This window comes from Corvus brachyrhynchos, unplaced genomic scaffold (assembly GCF_000691975.1).
Source record: "Corvus brachyrhynchos isolate BGI_N302 unplaced genomic scaffold, ASM69197v1 scaffold239, whole genome shotgun sequence".
NCBI lineage: Eukaryota > Metazoa > Chordata > Aves > Passeriformes > Corvidae > Corvus > Corvus brachyrhynchos.
The window spans coordinates 5,546,888-5,565,302 of NW_008246057.1; positions in this window are offsets into that span (position 1 = coordinate 5,546,888).

Below are 18,415 nucleotides of genomic sequence, written 5' to 3' on the forward strand. Positions count from 1 at the left end.
CTCAGTGGTACATCTTATGGAGTGCTGTGTTTGGGGCAGAGGGAAAACAATCAACTGGAAAGGACTCTGGTGAGAGCACAGTACAAAAATCTCATTCAAGGACAGCAACTAAAAATGTTAAGATGACACTTTGCTATTGCTACTCTTCGAAACACTATTGTTGAGATTTTAATGTTTGCATTGTAGGCACATGCCAACATCTATATCTAGGTATTTTTAAACTGTTGATGACTTATGTATGTCTACTTTCATGGCACAGAGATGCAAGTACCAGACAAGTGGGAACACATATTACCTGACTGCCTTAAAATTTCACACAATAGCATGTTGATAGATAGATAAAGTTGTAACAGATAAAACTTCCAAAATACAAAGGGCTTTTAGTATTTAAAAATACCCCAAACACAGAGACAGTGGAATACCCTCTTTGCACTCCAGTTTTTCAGTTAAAAATCAGGAATGTGAACTATCTTGTTGTTTGATATGGATACTGGGAGAAAAATCTAGTGGGTTACATCCTTGACTTCTATCACCAAAACCATAATTTAAAGCAGTTACATAGTTCTCTGAAGGAGCTGGGTGTCCCCTCACCCCTTAGGATACGTTCCACTAATGTAATCTCTGTGCAGACAACTGGTTTGTACAGTGTGAATCAGATTTAGTAAAGTGGGGTTCAATCCTACTAGGATTGCTTTCTTTTTCTATGGCCCTTAAGGCCATCATCTGTGCTAACAATACGTAAGGAAGGATCCAGGAAGAAAAAAGAGGAAATGTTTGAGATGTGGAATTTCCTTCTGTAGTGCCATTAGTGTAATTAAAAAAAATAAACAATTCATATCTATAAAGATGTGCAACGTGGCTGTGGGCAATAATGGAATGTTACTCCAAAATTAAAACAAATCTGGATTATTCTCATGAATATTTCTATCCTCCAACAAACTGAATTGGGCATTTCTGCATCGCTGACTTTCTGAGTGTATGTATGGCAAGGCAGGATATCAGAAAAAAAGAAAAGCTTTTTTTCTCCTGACAAAGTTATTAACTTTTCTTTATATTCTAGAAGCTGCTAAACTTTTAGAAAGAAATTGTAAAATGAAGAAAATTAATATTAATTTGGATCAAAATAAAGATGGAAGTCCTTGTCCTCTGTTCATCCAACCCAAAATGTTGAACTAAGATTTTTTTTTTCTCAAAGAATCACAGAATCAATTAGTTTAAGACCTCTGAGATCATCAAGTCCAATCTATGACTGAACACCACCTTGTCAACTAGACCATGGCACTGAGTGCCAGGTGCAGTCTGTTCTTAAACTCTTCCAGGGACAATAACTCTACCATCTCCCTGGGCAGTTCATTCCAATGTTTAGTTACCTTTCCTGTGAAGAAATTCTAAACCTCCGCTGGCACAGCTTTAAGACTGTGTTCTCTTGTCCCGTAATTCGTTGTCTGGGAGAAGAGGCTGACCCTCACCTGGCTACAGCCTTTCAGGGAGTTGTAGTGAGTGAGAAGGTCCCCCCTGAGCCTCCTTTTCTACAGGCTAAAAGTTTCTCCTTTAAACCTTAGATTTTATTGCATGGAGCTTGTCGTGTATGTAAGCATTCCTCCAGAATATGCTCTGTCTCCTTTCAGCTGAGTAACAGACCTTTCTTTCCATGCTAAATTACCTAGGAATATTTATTATCTCAAGCAAGGACTTAATATATGATCTTAATTATAAAATGCTCTTAGATAAAACCTGTCAAGCTCTTAATAAATGAATGCAACTCCCAATGTCTCCGATTAGCAAAGTAAATATAATTAAAATTACTAGAGTCCCTAAATTTAATTATCTATTCATGAACATTCCTTTACTTTTTTCAGCAGAATTAAAAAAAAAAATCTGACTATATAAAATACCAGATTAGGTATAAAAGCATTGACTTTACTTTTTAAAAGTAAACTAGTTTCATCAGACTTTTGCTGAATTTTTGGCTCAATAAAATATATATAAAGACAAAATTCAACAAAGATCTGCTTAGCGTTAGAGCTGGGGAGACAGTGAAGACTAATGTCAAGTACTGATGGAGAAGTTACTCACCCATTTCATTTATCCTTGAAATTTCCTAATATATTTTTTGCCTTGGCTGATAGAGGATTGGAGAACAAACAAAAGAACCTTGTGCAATTACTATGACTGCAAGAGGAAGATCTAAATGTGAATTAATACAGTAAGATTAAGTAAGGTAGGGTTTGGGGCACTTTGTAGGAGAAGGTAAATGTCTGTTTCTTTGCAAATAGCTGATAAAAAGACTCACTGTGATGTTTCACACATGGCCTTTCTAGAAGAAATATCCCATTCAGCACTTTCCACTGACTATGGACTGCTGACTGTGTCTTGGGGTCAGAGTCTGGCTTTCACTTCCCATCTTTCTGTAACTGAATTTCGCAGGGTTCTTCATTTGGCAAAACTATTTGCCTAGTCTCAGCTAATGTTCCTGGTCCTGCGCCCCACCAAATAGTTCATTTTCGTGGGTGCGTCTAAACAGTTGTACACATTGAACTTTAGACACATACATACATTAAAGAACTTACATGCTATAAAAATAGCAAAGTACAGAGATTTTCAAACTCTTATGCTATGAAAGTGTCAAATAATGTTCATCATATTTTAAATGGACAGAATAAAAGTAGAATATCTTTTTTTGCATCATGAATTAAAAGAACACGGACCTATCTCTCACAGCTCTTCCTGTTTGCTTTGTGTGTAAGTCTGCCTGTCTTAACATCTTACCTGCTCCCTGAACAGGATGATAAAAATACCAATAATATCTTCCAAGGAGATGTATGTTTTCTGAGACAAAAAGTTCCTGCCATACTTGACTCCCCTTCTGAGTTTAACCTTGTGGGTGGGACCCACTTAAGGCTTTTTGAGGGCAGTCTGCAAGATGTTTATGTTGTTCTGTTCTTCTGACTTCTTTGTGATAGTTCCCTTAATAGTTCTCTTTGCACTGTACCTTACAGCAGCACAAAGCACTCTTTCTCTCCATCTGTGAGCATGTCACTCTGACTACACAGATATCTGATTTTCTCAGAATTCTTCAGTGAAAATATATCTCAGGTGGCAGCAGACATTTTGCCATAGTAAAACTATTCAGCATGTAAACATTGTTAGGATGTCTGATCTAGCAACATGAAGTCACTTTCTTCAGATCTGAGACACTGGTTTAATTCTTTTATTTGCAGTATGCATAGCAGATAGCCCTTACCCTAGGCTTGATAGGGATCAGATGAGAATTTCCATGTTCAGCACCAAAATTCAATTTAGTTATCAACAACTGAATAAAATTGACTCAGTGCCTGGTGGCATTTTCCAGACTTTGCCTGTAATCATCCATAAGTGGAGATGTTGAACGTCTCTGACCTTGGTGGGACCGTAACGCAGGTATTTCTCTGTATCTTCTAAGCAAGAGATAAAGTAGTACCCATCCTTAAGGTGCTTCTAATTGAGTTGACACCACAAACTGTAACAGGTCAGCGTCCACATTTTATACAGTGCTTCAATGTTTGGGTGCACATCCAAGATATCAGAGCCCTGTGACAAATCTCTTATTCTCCTGCAGCTTTCAAGATGATAGGGATTTCAGTAGTTTCCAACACATAAGAGATATATGTGCTGTGAACAGTGAATAGCAGCACTCATAAATGCTTTAATAGTGCCTCACTGTGCTCCAAATGGTGCAAATGGTGCAACAGCAAAATGGTGAAGCAGAATTTTGTTAATTTATGTGTCGTCAGGATGCATCACATAAGCCTTTGCAGTGTGCAGATGTTTAGGCAATGCTAATAAAGTCCCTCTAGAAAACCCAAGTTATTTGCTTGAATATTTTTGTGACTGATTTTTTTTTTTTGGAGTCTGTAATTGAGTCTGTAATGCCTTTGTTTTCAGATACATTTTTCCGTTTAGAAGACAAGCTACTGATGTAGAGATTGGTTATTGGCGTTCTCAGTATTATGTCCCTGAACTTTGAGGCACTTGGGAAAAACATCTATGTTACTAACATTTTCTTGGTTTTGTCTTGTCTCATGGAGTGTTTCTATGTAAAAAAGGCTCTTCCAGGAATTTCATTAAGGTATTGGGAAGTCCAATGTACTGAAGCTGAACTCTATTCCCAGAACTATCAGCAATCTGTCAGAGGCAAGGTTTCCTGGAATAACATCAGAACCTCTGCCTGTTATAGCCAAAGGAACGGTGTTAGTCCCTCTCTAGCAAATTGTATTTAAGTGTAGTTTGCTGTGAAAGAGACAATTGTTTAGAAACCCCAGAGGCATTAGGTACATTACTAAATCTTAGGCAGCTAGACAGATCTTAAAGGTTGGGACTGCTGAACAAACTGGCACACTGGTACATCTGCAAATTTACACAGTGGTGGAATTTGAGTACAGGGAAGGGTGAAATGAGAATGAAAGGAAGGCTACATCTTTCCCAGCTGACAGCTGACAAAAAAATTGAAATTTGTATTTTTCCAAATATTTGTCTACGCATGAATTGATGATAAATAAAGCAAGTAAAGAACCCAAGCTTCTGGTTTAATATCTTTTTTTTTTAATTGCAAATTAAAATGAGCAGTTCAAACTGGAGACTTTTTGTGGAATGAAATTTGCAACAAAAAGGATCTGTTCAGAAAAAAAAAATATTTCTGAAGAATTTGAAGACATGTTCATGAATATGAAATAATAAATGTGAAACAAAATATTTTGACATTAGTGAAGTTAAATGTTTTAACACTAGTGATATGAATAAGAAAGTCACAAGACATCCCTTTGACACTAATTTTGTCATCAATATGATACATTTCTGCAAAATGATTTGATTACAAAGAAGCAGCATTTTCTGCAGGATTTTTATTTTTACCCATGTATGGCTTAATATCAAAAAGTCTGGAAATAATCATGAAACCTACTCTCTTTGCCTAATTAATTCCTGGAAAAAAATACTGCTTCTATATGTCAAGACCTAAACTGTTTCAACCTTGAGAATGCTAGGGAAGCTTCTTCAGAAAAGCAAAAAGCAGGAATAACTGAGGGGATGACAGTGGAAGAAAAAAAACCTGGATCTATGCTCCAGTAGCTTTAGAGGGGTTAATTTCTCAATCTTATTCTCAGCCTTTTCACATATTTGCTCTATTTGGCAATAAGCTGTCAAAGAACGGATTTTCATCCAAGTAATAGTCTTGACTGTTACCAATTGATCCAAATTTATGTATTGAAGAGCTGAATGTCTTTTCACACTCTCTACTCAGAATGGTTTTTAATTAGCACTTAGTAGGCATCATAGCAGAATAAAGGCTAAAATAAAAGCAATCATTCTGATTTTTCTCTTTTATGTTTTAGCAAATGAACATTGCTTGAGAGATCTTTGTCTCTAAACATTAAAAAGTACACTGTGATTTATGCCAAGTAGAACACAGTCTGAAGGATGAGAGATCTGTTACCTCTGTGACGGCCTTTGTTTTGCATAATGCAATTAAATAGATACATGCCAAAATAAGGATGATGTGCAGTGAGTACACTAATTGAACTGGTTGCATTCATTTTCATTCTTTTACAGTATGAATTCATTTTTGAATGTAGATTCTTTACACCTTTAACCGTGGTGATGACTCTCACATGGCAGAGTATAATCACACAGAATAAACACAATCTGTGCAGTAGTTGTTTTCACTTTTTTTTTTTCTTTACAAAATCTAAAAGAAGTGACATTTTGACTGTCTAGGTATACCCTTATATTCCCAGTTTTCTATGACTGGTGACAGTCTGTAGGAGTGAAGTATTACCCACTTTAGAGGAAGATCAAGTTAAGAATCACTTAAGCAAGATGAGCATACCCAAGTGTATGTGACCAGGTAAGATGAAATCAAGGGTGCTGAGGGGATGCTTGACAGCATTGTGAGCCTAACTTTTCATCATTTTCGAGTTTCAGATGACTGGAAAAGTTCCTGACAGACAAAAAAAGGCAAACATAAAGCTTACTCTAAAGAGAATAAAATAGATATCTGATATTGACCAGCCTATCTTTAGTCTCTAGGAATGATAACCAAATCTTCCCAGAAGCTGTGGCCAAGCTAGTGACAGACCATATAAATGGGTACAGCCAGCATGACCAAGAGTGAGTCGGACCTGAGGAGCCTGATTGCCTTCTATCATCAGGTGACCCTCTGTACAGATGAGGGGTGGCAGTGGATGAGATTTACCTTGAATGTAGCAAGACTTTTGGCACAATATCCTATAGTATCAGTGCAGTCAAATTGGAGAGACAAAGCTCCTGGATTAATTAACGTCCTGCTTTGTTGTCTGTCTTTCCAGCAGATACTGGAGTAGTTGAAGTCCTCTATGAGAACCAGGGCAGAGAACATGAGGGTGCTCTTATTTGTAGAGGGTCTTGTCCACTTCTTTTTCCTGGTCACCTAGCCTGATGCCCACTACATTGTCACTCTCTTTAATCTGTATCCATAGGATCTCAGTTGGCTCATAATCCATCTAGGCAGGAGAATGAATCCTATGAGTCTACATTTCTATATATGATAGTACACAATCTGTTCCTTTTCAACTTTAGGCAGTGCAACTCTTTTTCTTACACTGGTATGATGAGAAGTTAATGCCTATTCTCTTTCTTCTCTACATGTCAAAGCTTTCTTTGTTGATTTTATTTCTACATCTCTCTTAGTGTGATGGGTAATTTTTGTCATCTGCCTTTTTCTTAGAACTTAACTGTTACAAATCTTCCTTGACATCGATATAACCTACTAGTCAATGGAAAACAGAATTGCTACAGACCGTCAGGACCTCTGGAAACCTGCGTATGTCTGTGTGCTTGACCATCCCATGCAGCCCACTAGGGTCTTATACCATTTACTTACCATGTGTGCCTTGCAATCCTTACACCCACTCAGAACGCAGGTGTTTCAGGTAAAAATATTCATAAAATAAAGGGAAGCTTCTGGAATTCTGAGTCTCCTTTGAAGTGTTGTAAAGCAAGAATCTCAGACCCATCTAGCTATAGTTAATTTTAAACCCCCTGACTGATTACTTGAAATAAATGTATATTTGTTCATTCCAGTTTAAATTTTTGTTGTTAGATTTTTGTTGGGAGATTATAATTGTTTAAATGTTCTCATGTCTGGATTGGAAAAACTAATGCTCCAAGTAGTGAACATATCTGGTACCTTGGCAGCAATATAATCTGGAACTACAGAACATGTGAATGCTTTTTCAGGTTGCTAACATTTAAATTACAATTGTGCTGTAAATAGTAGTCTAGTTGGTTTCCATGACAAAGAATCTCAACATGGTAGAATGAATCATGCTTGTGAATCTGTTTGCTTAGGTGTCTATATACATATATATATATACAAAATCCCGAGCCAGAACTCAACAGTGTCAGAGGGAGAAAGTAGAAGAATAAAAATGAGGAAAGCGTAAAATCAGTATTAGAAATAAAAAATAAGTAATGAAATTATAAGTAGTTTAATTTCCTTCACTCTTAAAGCTGAAGTCATGTTGCTGCTACACCAATGTTCTTATACCACACTGGTAAATTCACGCAACATTTAGCAGTCATTTGCTGCTCAGCCTCTTGTAAATGTGACACAAGTTGCCCAGCTTGGATCTTCCTTACACAATGAATTAGTTTTATTTTCAAAAAAACCAGAATTGATGTAGAATGTGTAGTATTATACTGTTTTTCTGCATGTGTCAGTGTTCTCAAATATCTCCCAGCAATGGGTGCGTTCAGGCCAGAAAGCCAATCATATTCAGGGCTGCATGAAATGAAGAGTGACAGGAAGGTCAAAAGAGATGATTCTCCCTCTATACTGTGCTCTCGTGAAACCTCACCTGGAATACTGTGTCCAGATCAGGGGGTCCCAACATAAGAAAAATGATCTCTTGGAGCCAGTCCAGCGTAGTGCCACAAGGATGATCTGAAGCACCTCTCCCATGAAGACAGGCTGAGAGATTTAGGGCTGTTCAGCCTGGAGAAGAGAAGGCTCTGGATCTTAGAGTTGCCTTCCAGTACCTGAAAGGGGCCTACAAGAGAGCTGGAGATGGGCTTTTGCAAGGGCATGTAATGATAGCACAAGGGGAGTGGCTTTGAGATGAAAGAGGGCAAGTTTAGGTTAGATATTAGAAAAAACTTCTTCACTGTGAGGCTGATGAGGCAACACTGGAACAGGTTGCCCAGAGTAGCTGTGGATTTCCCATCCGTGGAACTGTGCAAGGTCAGGTTGGGTGGGGCCCTGAGTGATCTGGTCTAGTGAAAAGTTCCCTGCCCATGGCAGGAATGTTGGAACTAGATGATCTTTCAGGTCCCTTGCAGCCCAAAACATTCTGTGATTCTATGATCTCTTGTGAGCACTACAGTGTGCTTGACCACTTGGGTTTAACAAGTGTAATGAGCTGCAAGGGGACAAGTATAGCAGGAGCTCAAAGTGATTGATTTCCCTGAGCCTGCAAAAGATATTCTCGGTCTGACAACATCCAGTGATATTCATCACTTTTGGCTTGTACTTCTTCCAAAGTGATTTATTTTTTTTAAAGAATACCTTTGGGTTTAGAGAGACTCTGAGGATAACAGTTTTCATTCAACATATTTACCGACTGTTGCAATTTAAGCATGTACTTGAGAACAATGTTGAAGCAAAGTATGTTATTTAATTTAATTTCATTAGAGTTTTAGTACTGTAAGAAAAGAATAAAGCAGCAAGAAATTAAGCTCTAAATGACAAACACATGTCTCTGTAATATGAAAGGATAAAATATGTGGGGATTTTATGATTGCAAGTAATTGGGAATATGATTTTAATATGATTACAAGTAATTTAGTGCTTTCCAAATTGTGCAATAATAGATGATTATCAGACAAATTGATCTGAAATATTCCAGTTCCTCCATTTTTTGCAAAAACTGGTATAATTTCAATTCTTAATTGAACATGTAAGAAACATATTTTACTTGGCCTTCATTAGATTTGACAAAGTTGTATCTGTCACAGGGTACAAAAATCATGGTGTATTCCAGATGTCATCATAATTCTACCAACTTTCTGAAAGTTTCAAAAAAATATCAAAAAAATTGGTTAGCTATTCCGGTAACGTAGCTCTTGACAAATTGTACTCTGCTGTTCTATCTGTTCCTCACGTAAAATACGTGAGATAATGCTGGATATTAAAGAATCTAACCACAAAGGTTTTAAAAAAAGCCCTATAACTGGATTCTATGACATGAAATCTTGAGGTAATAGAGGCCTATACTAAAGACTATAGACTTTGTATAGTTTATTGACTGGTTTGATGGAAGCCAACTTGCATTATTGCTATTTGTATTGCTGGTTTGATAAATAAATTAATAACAGTGTTAATGTGTTAATGTTAGCATATTTTAAACAAATAGTTTAAGTTCATTGCTTTAATAATTGTAGCTTCTGTTATTATTGCATTTTCATAATATAGAAAGTCTGTTTCAATGGTTTAAGCCATCTGGTTCTTGAAGCTGTTATTTTCAAGCTCTGTTAGTTTTTTTTCTGTTTACTGTTTGTAATCTAAAACATTCCTGATGAGAAACTCATATTCATTCATGGAATTCTTTCTCACAATTGTTAGCAGTTATTGTGTACCTCTGGTGTGATAATGCTTAAAATATGCAAGGCTTCTTCAAAGTTAAAAGCACAGGTCATTGTAGTGAGCTTTAACTCATGTATGGTCTGAAGGGCATAAAAATCAAGAAAGAGAGAGATACAGAAATGGGAGATGATAGAAAAGGGGTAAAATAATAAAGCATTGAGTGAGATCCAATGAACAGGAGATACCAGTAGACAAATACTTTCTTGGTTATAATTTCTGGCTTCTTGAGTAAGTTTCTTTTTTTTTTAATGTTAAAATATGCTCTAATATCCATCATCCTTTTTATATCCGTAGATAACATCCATAGTCGGAAAAGCTTGCTACTTGTCCATAGCCCCTTCCTCTTCGAGCTAATTAAAATACATTATTTTATTAAGTAAAATAGATGAAAAGCAGTTTTCAAAATCGAATTTGAATTAAGGAGCCATTAAGGGAAGATTTGACATCTGGGTAGGTTTTGCAAAGTTTGAGAACAAGAACAGACAAAATTTTTCAGATCTTACAGAAAAATATTTTCTATTTCTTCAGTGAGTTGCAGTACTGAAGTGGGTGATTTCGCAAGATTTTCTTTAGCATTATGAAATAAAAGAGCATTCAATTGTGAGGAGCATTATGGATGCATGAGAAGATACCAAAACTGGAATCAGAGGGAAAACAAAAAGGAAAAAATGTGACGTGAAGACAGAAAGGAGAGATACTAAAAAACTTCAAGTTTTTGCCTTGAAGAAGATGGAATGGAAAGGTACAACAAATGTGATGTGGTGAGATCAAGGGCTGGGACAGCACCGGGAGTACTTGGCAGCTCCATTTTATTTGAGCTGGTGAGTATTGGGAACCATGTGAAGGATATTTTGCTAAACAAGAGAGAAAATGAAACTTTGTTTTCAAATCAAAGAGAAGAAGCTTGGTCTTAAAAGTATTGTGAAAAGGAAAGCAAAAAGACTAGTGGTTTAGATATACACAGTATGTAAGAGCTGAAAATATTTTCTGAGATTGCAGGTCAGTGTTTTCAGAACCTTACAGTTCAATACTATTACAAAAATAAGGTCTTAGACTGTATCTATGTTTAATATGCTAGTGAAACTCCTTAGTTTGTCATAACAAACACTGAAGATATCTATAACACAGAAATCTGTATCTGAATGGGCCAACCTAGTTAATTTAGTCAATGGAGTTTGGGATGATACATCTCTTAATGAAGCTGACATTTAAATATATTTGATGAATCATAAACCACACAAAATAAATATTTTCTTCACCAACTACAAAGAGATCAAAGAGTAGCCATTTGGAATGACTAAGGGGTTCATGGATTCAGAGTAGCTTTTGAAATTAATCATGCATCTCAATAAAATGCTGAAATGAATCTAAATATGGGATACTGACTTTAAAACTGCATTTATTTTTAGTGCATTTAATCAATGAGAAAACTAAAATAATTCAGTTATCCAGCATATATTTGGTAATATGTACCAAAATCCCTTTGGTAAAAAAATAGCTGAAAAGATTTAAATGCAAATGAAGAAAGGAAGAGTAAAGAATTTAAAAGTTCCTAAAATTATAGATATCTAAATTTAAAAAACCCTCTATAAATTCCATTGTACCCTAAATCTTTTTTCTCCCACAAATATATAGCTTTTCATTATTCCTGTATATTTTAAGAGCATAGCATGGCCCTAAGAAAACAACTTACCATTTAATAAGCTTAACATGCCAAGCTCTGGTTACATGGTACTTGCCACTACCTTCTTTAATTTAGCATAGATATCAAATGGAAAGAACATATCAGAAGAACATTTTTGGCAGCAGATTTTGGATAACACATTCTTTTGCAATCCAGACATATAACATAACTGATTAGCCCTCTGCTTAGCTGTGATCATACCACAGTTCCCAGAAAAAGAAGCATAACATTGTAAAAGCATAATATTTCAGCGAGCACTTGAAAAGAATGATGTGTGAAACACATTTGCATCACCTAGAGAACAAACACCCTTCAACGGAAGAATAAGTTAATGAGCTACTTTTAAAGCACTAACTAAATATCTAGTCTAAGGTATGGCTATCCTTCTCCTCCCTACTGACTCTACTATAACCTACCTGGCTTCACAGTGGTAAATAGATAGATTAGTGAGTGGGTGAGCAGAAGTAGAAAAAGTAGCCAAGATGAATCTGTCTTGATACGGTAGGGCTAAGTGGCTAGGATTATTAATAAAATAAATAATCCCAGATGAAGTAACTATCATTAGATACCAGTTTCTGGTTTTTGCCTCCACATCATTTAGAAAAAGTATCTGCAATTCTAAAATACCTTTCTAACGTGATTTCTCAAGCTGATCAGAATTAGAAATGCAAGATACGCAAAATATTCAGCAATTACAAGTCAATTTTGTCTAGACTACTGTTTTTAGGAAGACATAGAGAGATTGCTGAAATCATGGATTTATTTGTACCATGTGGGATGTTTGCTTAAGAATTGTTACAGGCTAATATCAGTAAGAGAGCCAGACTGAAACGTTCTGTAAATTAAGAATTTGTATTTCCTTTTTCAAATGCACACAGCAACTTCATAGCTATTTGCTGAACAGATACAAAATAAACCAAGGGAATTATCATGTTCACTTGCTAACACCTCTCTATAAAAATTGAGAGGATATTTTTTGGTTGAAACGCACTTGAATGATTAATAAGGACTCACATCTTGCTCTGTGTCCCTTGTAGTCAGAGAATGTCATTTACTGGGCCAGTGAAATCTGACTGCCTAGATCAAGTTGACTCATATTGTGACACTCACTAGCTTAACAGAAAGGGGAAGTAACCTGAGCCCTTCATAGAAAAAAATCTATTCATGAGAGCTTTTTTTTTCTTCCATTCCAGAAAAGGTCTCATTGCAGTCTTCAACAAGCTCTTTATCCAAATGTTATTATATTAATAGAAGTGAGGCTGCCTTAAGTGAAAAGATGAGAGACACAGAAAACACTTATGTGAAATGCTGTGATATTTGCCTTGCTGCTTTCACTGTATACAACGAGTGCTCAAGACATTATTGAGGCCCATGACTGGATTCCATCTTGCAGCACTTCTCCCTTTTAAAATCCATGTTGCAAGGATTTTCTCTACATCTCAAATCTTCAACAAATCTCTGTCTTCTAAAGATTAGAGATGCATAGCAAAAAATTCACAGAAAATATATTGTATGACAGCTCATGGTTATGTGTAAAATATGTCTGCATTCTCTGCCCTATAGAATTACTGAATATCAGTCCTTTTTTCCAGTGCCAGCATTGCAAACAAGGAACGGACCTATTAAAGTCAACAGAGTCAAACATGGTAAGAGATGATGTGACAGGAGAATCATATCCTTTATCATTCTCTACCTCCTTCACCAAAGAAAGAGCATTTTCAGTTTTAATCTAAATTCATTAGTGCCCCTGGATTTTAGAGTCAGCTCAAGTGTATAATAATTAGTGATCCTCCAATGGGACACACCTCTTGTATTGTATCCATGAAGAAAATACTGCTGAGAGCACTGATTATGTTTCATTCCCCTCCTATCAACTTAATGTTATTTATTGGCATCACTTGTAATGGTACTATTGTTCTCAAAATATCATGTCCTTTTCCATCCAATGTGTGTTATTTTCCTACTTATGAAGACTTTTCTTTCTAGCAAATCTTTTCTATTATATTGTTTAGAGTTCTGTAAAGGTCCATTTCTGTCCCTGTTGTTGAGCACTTTCGCTTGTCGCTGAGATTAAAAGAGCACTCAACATCTTCAGTGAAAGCTCTTTGCCTTGCAGGATTGATCCTTTTGTTGTTTCCTTGCAGGATTGATCCTTTTGTTTCCTTTCTTCTTCATCCTGTCATTTCTGTACTTCTGTAGAACGGGGAAGGGTCAACTCCATCTCCTTATCACTACTCTTTTCATTTGCAGAGGATAGAAAGTTTTGCAAAGGACAGAAAAATATCTGTATAATGCAGGAGCAATGCTTTCCTAGTGCACTTCCTGCTTCCAGGTTCCAGTGTAAAGGGGATCGTGCCATGCTACCATTTTGAAAAATGTCCTGGAGATCATTGAATACCGGTTTAAGGTATTAAGCAGAAAATGTGCTAGTCTTGAGTTGGGGAGGGACCATATATTTTTGAAAGACAGCATACCAAAACTTTGCTCTTGGCCTTCTGTGATCGCAGGCATGTGCTTGCATACCAACTCACTTCTGCAAGATGGACCAAAGAGCCTTCTTATTTGTTTCAGTTATGAAATTTTTGAAAATTCCCATTTCAGAAAAAAATTTCTGATTCCAAATAGACATTTGATCTTATTTATTGGCAAAGTAAATAGGCTCATATTACAGGATTTTAAGGGGGCAAAAATCCCCCCAACCCCCAAAACCCCAAAACATTCTGAAATGTTGTCAGGGATTAAGTTGTGACACTATGAGTAAGATGGGATTTCATGTTTTTCGTGTTTTGTATTCAATATATCTCATATTTTATTTAGAAAATCTTGATCAAGCCTGAGGTTTTCTTAATTTCTCTGTAGGAAAATTTATCTTTGGTTTGTAAGGAATGTGTGCTTCACAGAGGCAATAAAATTTTGAATTATTTTGTTGTGTACTCAAACAAGTGAATATTTTATGCTTTCAACTGAATTTCCAAAATGTTCTCAGCAGTTTTATCATCCATATAAAATGCCTGGTGTTATACATTGTATGGAAAATTTCCATATGGAGGAGTACTAAATGAAAGATTATGAGTGTTTTAGTAATCCTGGTTCTGGAAGGCGGATTTGAAGAAGTGTGGTTTTGCAGTGTAGGAAACAGGTACAACATTTTGAAACTGAAACAGCTGCATACTAATCAGGACTCTTTCAAATAAATTGTCCCAGGCTTATGCCATATATCTACAAACTTCACCATATCATTGTATGGATTGTGCTGTTAAACTAATGGATCAATTTTTAGAGTAGAAGGGTGTCAGGCCAATGTCTTGGTACATATTTGAATTGCTTACTAATGTCTTACAAAGGTAAAAAAGAACCCAAGGTTATCTGGTACTTCTACAGTCTCTTTACTACGTGTTCAGATGCTTGTGTTTGCTTTTATTGCAGAAGTACTTCTTTGTGACTAGTAGCTCAAGCTAAATGAGTGGATTGTAAGTGTCAATTGTTTTTCTTTGCTGTTTTAACTACTTTCATGTAGCTAAGCATCTGAGTGACATAGAAAATCCATTTTAAAATCTACAGTGGTTGCACAGTTAGATATTTACACAATATTCTGCTGCTCTGCATACTTACCTTTGACCTTCCACAGTTACCAAGCACATAACTCTTCACCTCACTTAAAGTGAAACACCCAGATGGAAAAAGGGCTTCAGTAAGTCTAAGTCACATGCAGGACCTTGCTGTAGAGCCTGTGAGGAACAGAACGACCTTTCTTTGTGGACACATTCTCATTTCTGATTTGTTTCAGTTAATATTTGAAAATTGTAAAAGTGAAGTCTTGATCCTTATAGTCAAAGCATAGTACAAGGCCATAGATATATCAGAGAACTAAATATTTTTAAAAATCCCCCTCAGGTTTTGAAGATATTCTTTAAAATAATAAGGCTATTCATATTTATTTTAAAATTTCTTTAGGATGGGCCAAGTGCAAAAATATAATTTATTTCTGTTAAACATACACAGCAGTGAAGGAACTCACAGCTTATTGAAGTGAAGCTCATCCTTTGCCTTCTGTGGTCCCTCTTAATTCGGTTACCCTGCCTCTCACACAGCAAAACATTTGGCAGTGTATTTTTAAGAATCTTAAGACAGGAATTTTCTCAGAGCAGAGGAAATTGAGCATCATTCCTTTTATTTCTTTGTCATAAAAGGGTGTTACCGTTTCTCTTGGGTGGCCAGACCTCAGCTTTTTATCATCACCTTGAAAATCAACTGTCAATCAATGCAGATCATAAATCACAGGTGTAATATAATATAATGAAAAAATGCAGGTCCCCCAAATTCAAACCCACATCAGTATCATACAATTATACAATAGGGAGAAAGTTTTCCTTTTTAGCAAGTAGATGGATCTTTGGAAGTTTGAAAGCACTGTTGCTGTTTTTTCAACAAATGTATTTCTGTAGACACAGCATAAATGAGGATATCTGTGCTAACTAAGGGAAAAAAATCTTATTCCTTACCAAAACCACCAAAGAATCACAGAATGGTTGAGGTTGGAATAGGACCTCTGAAAATCATCTGGTCCAACCAGGGCCACCTAAAGCACCTTGTCCAGGCCCATGGTCAGACAGCTTTTTTAATATCTTTAAGGATGGAGATCCGACAACCTCCCTGGGCAGCCTGTGCCAGTGCTCAGTCACACTCTCAGTGAGAAGGTGTTTCCCTGGTGTTCAGAGGGAACCTCCTGTGTTTCAGTTTGTGCCCATTGCCTCTGATCCTGTCACTGGGCATCACTGAGAAGAGTCAGTCTCTGTCCTCTCTGCACCCCCTCATCAGCTGTTTAAATACCTTGATGTGATTACCCTGAGCCTTCTCTTTTCCAGGCTGAACAGTCCCTGCTCTCTCAGCTTTTTCTCACAGGGAAGGATGTCCCTTCAACCATTTTGTGGCCCTTCATTGGACCATCTCCATACATCCACATCCAGAACTGGACACACCACTCACCAGTACTGAGTAGAAGGGAAGGATCACACCTCTGAGCCAGCCAAATACTGCAATACTTTTCCAAATGCAGTCCAGGATACCATTTACCCTCTTTGCAGCAAGAGCACGTTACTGGCTAATGTTCAACTAGGTGTCCACCAAGACCTGCAAGTCATTTTCTGCCTAGCTGGTTTCCAGCTCAATGTTGTGCTAATTTCCCCCCAGCCCCATCATATAGCAAGAATTTCTGGGTTTTGATACTCACAATAAAATTTATCACAGATTTATATAAAAGTAACAGAGGGTATTTCTCATAAACCCTTACAAGTTGTAAGTTCCTGAATCTTATGCAAAAATCCAATTAAAATACATCTAATGGATGGGAAAAGCTTAGAAGTTGAATTTTACTCCAAAATTATACAAGATTATCCAAAATTTATGTTTGTCCACAAGTTCTATCCAGCAATGGTAATAATATTTGTTATACCGTTATGTAAATTTTCCTTTCAGGAAGTTCAAGGATGTATAAAAAAAAGTAATTTTACATTGAAAAGGTAGTTGAAACTTCTCTTAGATTTGGATTGATGTTTTAGTGAAAGAAAGATTTTGTTTTATCTATACCAATATGAACATCCTTAATACTTATTATGGGGTTTCTGTCCTAAAGCTCACTGTGAAGTGCTGAATATCACCCATTTTGCATGCTAAACATGTTATAAAAGATATGACTTCTGCTCTTTGTACAGATGTGCTGGTGCTCCTGTATCAATAATTTTCAATGCTTTCCTGAGCTATTTTGAATGAGCCCTCTAAGGTGAAGGATGGTGGTGATACCAGAGTGGGCCTTATCCTAAAATTTTGTAATGAGGAAAGCAGTGGTTTCTTACTACATCTGTCCAAATGTATCAAATGTCTGGTTGTTGCTTTAGATTGTAAACATTTGTGGATATGAACGTGTTCACATACATATTAGATCTGAAATGGGACTTTTGAGGACTACAATAATAATACTAATAATAGAGCTGATAATTCTCATCTCTATTAAATTAAATGGTAACTAGGATGATAAAGAGGAATAAATTTTCTACTAAAACTATGCAATTATACTGAAGAGAGACAAGAGGATTTTTGTGGTCTGACTATAATGAATTAAAACTTCAAAATATGAAAGAATTTTGATTGGAGTTCAGAAAAAGCCTTTGACAACATTCTAGGGAATTAAATGCTTTCCATTTTTTAAGAACAGTTTCTGGAATGGCAATTTTTGTAGATATAAAAAATTAAAATTATCAGCACTCTTTTTGCCGATTTTGTATCCCAAAAAACACATTGCTTTTCATGTTCTATTGGTTGAGATAATGTGCAATAAGTTAGTTAAATTGACTATATAAAATATGAAGCTTAGAATTTATGTAAGAGAAGTAGGAAACATCTAAAATTATTTGTGTGTTTGCCACACGAGGATTTTTAAAACATGGAAAATGTGTGAAAATTAAAGAGTAAGTACAATGTAGTAAATGTAATATTCCTTATGTGTTATTTTCAAAAGTATCAGAAATAGCATACCAGTACAATGCATTTATTTTGTGTTTTACTTTTTAAAATATATTTGAATATTCTTTTTACAGGACCTTGGGAATATTATAAAAATGGAATAGATAGCAAGTTGTTTAACCAAAGGGAACCTTAAAATTATATTAGAATTTATTTGTCTTTGTTATTATTAATATTACTGTCTAATTTTGTTTTGTCAAATCACCAGAAGAGTATTTAATGAACAGTTAGTTTGCTGGATGCTATATAAACACTGGGAAACTTGGCATTTTCCATGCTCTAATCGGGAGGCAAAGAAACTGATATGTAGGTCAGTGATCTTTGCTGGGGGAGTGGGGGAACTCTGAGCTTCTAATACAAAAAGCACAAGACTCCTGTGAGTCACAAACAATCCATTCAGTCAAAGACAGGCTGCAATTAAAGAAAAATGAGTTGACGTGTGCTGATTCATATCATAATGATATGAAATTATTTCCATTCCTTTAAGGGAGAGGTAAACAGAACAGGACTGATCAGACTGTGAGGGCAATTACTGTAGTCCAGGCATCAGTTAAAGC